The sequence below is a fragment of the Octopus bimaculoides genome, chromosome 1 (assembly GCF_001194135.2).
Source record: "Octopus bimaculoides isolate UCB-OBI-ISO-001 chromosome 1, ASM119413v2, whole genome shotgun sequence".
NCBI lineage: Eukaryota > Metazoa > Mollusca > Cephalopoda > Octopoda > Octopodidae > Octopus > Octopus bimaculoides.
The window spans coordinates 102,699,766-102,705,251 of NC_068981.1; positions in this window are offsets into that span (position 1 = coordinate 102,699,766).

The window sequence follows — 5,486 nt, forward strand, 5'->3', positions numbered from 1 at the left end:
TAAATATATAATACCGTTGATGACATTAGCGGTTTGTGTATATCTGTGTGTGTACACGAGTACGTGTGTGCGTTTGTGAATAACTTGGTTTAAGCCTGTGTGTAAGTGGTTGAGCGCGTCTTACGAGTGAATGTCCGTTTGCTTGATTTTGTGTGTATCTAAATGTGGACAAGAACTTGTATATGAATGTGTGTGTATTCTGCTTTATAAGCTTTCAGTGGGGGATTATATCTTTTAATTTATTATCTTAAATTTATTTTAAGGAAGACAATAACAATAGCGTCGCCCTAGATATTACGCCGAGATTAGCTTGTCTTTTCGTCACTTCTGAAAAGTATACTGACAATATCACATTACCAAAAGAAGCACTTATAATATAAGGCAAAGGAAATATTTCAGGAGTTATTGCAGCCCTAATAGTATCTGTCAAATTTAGGATACAATATAAGAAAATGAAACCGACTCTAGTATTTTAGTTGGCACTTAGCTTCAAGGACACTGGAGGTAGGAAAATGATGGAATTTGAACTCTGAATATAAATGATATTAAGTAAACAATGCAGATATTTTGACCGCTACTCTATAAATTCTACCAATCCCCTAGATTTCTATACGAGTATAATCACATACGTCTATCAGTGAGTAGCTTCTGGAAATTTCTATTATCACATGGCATTTTAGTATGTTTCTTTTTCCTTTCTTTTCGAAAGAGTTTTCGAACGTTCTAGTTATATATCGAATCGGTGTTTCAGAATCTGTTTGGTACGACAAGTAATTTCGAATGACATTATAGGCACTGGAATCACTCCTGCGGTTTCACTTCTTCTGTGATCTGCTCTCCTCTCTCTCCCCTCCCTCCCTTTCTACCCCTCTCTCTCCCACTCTATCTGTGCGTGCATGCGTGTGTATTCGTGTGTGTATGTGTCTGTGTGTATGTATGTATGTATGTATGTATGTATGTATGTATGTATGTATGTATGTGTGCATATACAACGGGATTTTTGCGCAATTTTTCTCTTGAAAATTCTACACACGGCTTACAGCAAAAGAATTCTATTCTGCAGCACAATAATATCGATCTCGGTACCAAATGGTTCCCAAGCAAACTTCATAGCCACACACACACACACATACACCTGCACACACACACTCACTCACACACACACATAGAGGTTTAAACACGCATGGAACGTCAAGAAGTTTTATTTTTGACGTATGAATGAATGTAATAAATAAAAGAATGATTGAATAAATGAACTGTTGAGTGAATGAATTATTGTGGGATGAATAATGAGTGCATAAATCAACGACTAATAAATAACGAATAATGAATAATCAAACAAGCAAACTAATTAATGTATAATGAATATATGGAAAAATTAATGGATGAACAAGTGTTTGAAAGACAATCAATAAATGACTGAATGAATGAATATATGATTGACATAAATTAATGAATTGATAAATGATTGATGAATAATGAATGAATAAATTAAATTGATGTATGAATACATGAACGAATGATTTAACGATCGATTGAATATATATGCATGACTGAATAAATGAGTGAATAAATGAACAATAAATAAACAAATAATCGAAGGAATGAATAATTACATGAATGAAAAAATGAATAAATGAAATAAACGAATAACTATAATAACGAATGGGTTAATTAATGACCATACAAATTAGTCATGAATAAATTAACAGTGAATAAATAAATAAATATATAAATAACTGGTCATATGAATGAAAGAATGAATATATTTATTAATATAAAAAGAAATTAACGGAACATTCTTGCAAATGCACATATAATTATGCATATGCAGCTGTTGCATTTGAATACTTAATCTTACACCAGGCTCCATCATTAACGAAACATTCTTGAATATTCCTTATTCAACTCCACCATTTCGCCATTTTACTGGAATTAATCCAAAAGAAAGTATGAAGATGTTTTTCGGATTCAGCTTGGCTGCATATCAATGAATCTACTTTGGCTTTCTCTACTCGTGATTTCGAAGAATTCATTCGGGATTCAGTTAATATAATATTGAAACAGCAAACTCGCAGCAGACTTATGGTCATGTTGATACGGTTGGTCTCTTGTGCGTTACCCTTCCACCTTATAAGCCCACACATTTATCTATCGAACGAATCAGTAATGTCGAGATGATACAATGGATACGTGGTGCATATGCGGGTATGTGTGTGCGTGTGTGCATGTATGTATGTGTGTGAGTATGAGTTTGAGTGTGTGTGTGTGTGCGTGTGTGTATGTGTGTGTATGTACGTGTGTATGGTATGCGTATGAGTTTGAGTGTAAGTATGAGTGCTGAGAATGAGTAAACGGTGTCAAAAATATATTCCAAGTGTAATTTTTGAGTCCAAGATATGTTATGTAATCCATCAAATTGACATCTATCTATCTATCTATCTATCTATCTATCTATCTTTCTTTCTTTCTTTCTTTCTACCTACCTACCTACCTACCTATCTGTCTGTCTGTCTGTCTGTCTGTCTGTCTTTCTGTCTGTCAGTCAGTCAGTCAGGCTGTCTGTCTGTCTGATGTATGCGTGTGTGTTGCGTGCGTGTGTGTGTGTGCGTGGGTGTGGGTGTGTGTGTTTCGTGTGTGAGTGTCTTTGTATTTCATTATTACTGTTCGTTTGCTTACGTCCCCGATGTGTGTGTGTGTGTGTGTATTTATGTTAGCTCTTTCGTACATGCAATCAGTTACACAGCCAACCAAACTTATCAGCTATGCCAACGACACAAAAGTAGCACAAGCAGTCAAGGAACCCTCCGATTATATTCTTCATCAGAAAGACATAGATGCCATGTTATAAATGGGCTGAAGAAAACAACATGCAAGTTAATGCAGGAAAATTCCAACCCCCCACCTCACCCTCGCCGCTTTCAGCCAGCTTGTGCTAACATACTGCAACAACAATACTTTGGGCTAAAAGGAGAGGCAATCCCAGAGTCAAGTACATTGCGTGATCTGGGGATAGATATGACCAACAACACCTTGTTTTATGTTAATATCACCAAGATAGTAGCAATGAGCAGGTAAATAACCGGATGGGTTGTGAGAACTTTCAGACACTATGCTGGTTCTCTGGAGGACATTTGTTCTCAACTATCTGGACGACTACTCTCAACTGTTGTCATCCAACAGCGGAACTTGAGAGAGTTCAGCGGTGCTACAGCAGAAAGATTGCATCAGTGGAACAGCTGAGCTATATAGAGAGACTGAAAGAGTAATGGCTCTACTCCCTGGAGCGAAGACAAGAGAGACATGCAGTGATATAGGTATGGAAGATCCTAGTGTTTTGGCACCGAGCTTTGGCACCGAGTTATCCTAGCCTCTGAACTGCACTGTTCCAAACTCCCATTCAACCCGTATAAAATGAGGACCGTGTAATCTACTGAAATAGCCGAAGATTCGAAGATCTAGAGCTATTTTGTATCTTGTTAAAAGATCTACCCGACATGGAGTAGGGTAGATGCTTTCAAGAAACAACTTTAATTCCGGCTGGTGAACCTACATCACGGCAAGAATACCGCAAAAGGGCAGCGATATCGAACTGCCTTCTTCACCAAAAGTCAATCACAAAACAATGGTCATTGAAACGATAACATTGGTGGTACCTCAGTATGCGCCCCCACACATAAGTAAATAAATAAATATATATATATACATACATATATATATATATATATATGTGTATATATACCTTTAATACAGATCAATATGTATATATATATATATATATATATATATATATATATGGGAGAATTTACGAAAAAAACAACAACAGACGAAGACAGGTGATGTAAACAACAAATGAATGTATTAGTTTAACGCTCGGGAATAGAGAAAGTCTTTGACGTTTCGAGCTACGCTCTTCAACTGAAAGGAACACAGAAAGAAACAAGGAGAAAAAAAATATAAATGTAGTGGTCAGCGATCTATCATGGTGAATGATATTATATACATACATACACACACAGAGTCATCGATATAGGTTTCGGTGATTTCAAAATGAAATAACTAGGTCTGTATTAAAGGTATACTATTTATTTATACATCAAAACACAGAAAATCTTAAGTTTTTCTTACAAGGCTTTGGTCTGTCCGGGATGCCCAAAGTGCCATGGCGAACCCATAACCATGTGGCTGGGAGGTAGACTTCTTACCACACAGTCTTATTGCTATTTGCATTATAGATCCCTACTGCCTACCCTGAGTATTTACACAGTAAAATTCTCGCTCTCATACAATTGTTTTCCAATCGCAATCATTGTTACATTGTTACCTTCTTCTTCTTCTTCTTCTTCTTCTTCTTCTTCTTCTTCTTCTTCTTCTTCTTCTTCTTCTTCTTCTTCTTCTTCTTCTTCTTCTTCGCTCTTCTTGAATGATTTATTTACTTGGCTAGTTTGCAGTATGACGTTTACACACACACACACACACACACACACACACACACACACACACACACACACACACACACCTAATAGACTCGCAGACAAATGTATACTAAAGCATATTACAACGGTGTATTCATCTTTGAATGTGGGTGTGTATGTGCGTGTGTATATGTATGTATGTATGTATGTATGTATGTATGTATGTATGTATGTATGTATGTATATGTCTGTATGTGCATGTTTGTATCTCTCTGCATGTATGTATGTGCATCGTACACATGTATCTCTGTGTTTATACACACACAAACACACACACATAGTCATACGTGTGGGGTAGTGTTCTTTACCTTCACACCCATACATATTTCATTTGGCCTGCCTGTTTTATTACTTTTTTTTTTTTTAGTTTTCTTGCTTTATTGTATATTTAAATATAAAATAAAATTGTAATATAATAAACAAACAAACAAATACTTAAATAAATAAATAAATAAATAAATAAATAAAAATAAGACCTTTAAATGTCAGAGTTGATGTTTTTCTATCGAAATTTTGTTTCTCACCATTTACCAGTTTCAACATTGATTCATCAGATTTAGGGGGAAAGGTAAGGAAATAAATACGCAAATAAACATTAAAAAAATCCCAAAATACGCATTTGTTATCTCTAGAGAGAATATAATTTTCTATTGCTACTATTTTTTATTATTGTTAACGTTATTTTAATTTTTTTTATTTATCTATTATTTTAGCCCCACGTCAACCTCGATACAACGAATTCTATAATAGGTGTTCCAGCTGTGAATATGACCTCTTTTTTTTTATCTTTCTTTTTTAATTTCCGGGCGTAGTTTATCGAGTGAGGACTATGCTATCTAATGTATGTTATATATATATTTCTTTCTATTTTTATGGCTAATGTGGATGGTTTCAAGACGACGAATTTCACTTCTAGCCTCGAGCAAACGAGAATGAGATTCGCCTTGGGTAGAAGTGAAGAAGGGCAACCAAGGAACGCACACAAATAATAAAAATACAGACGCACATGCT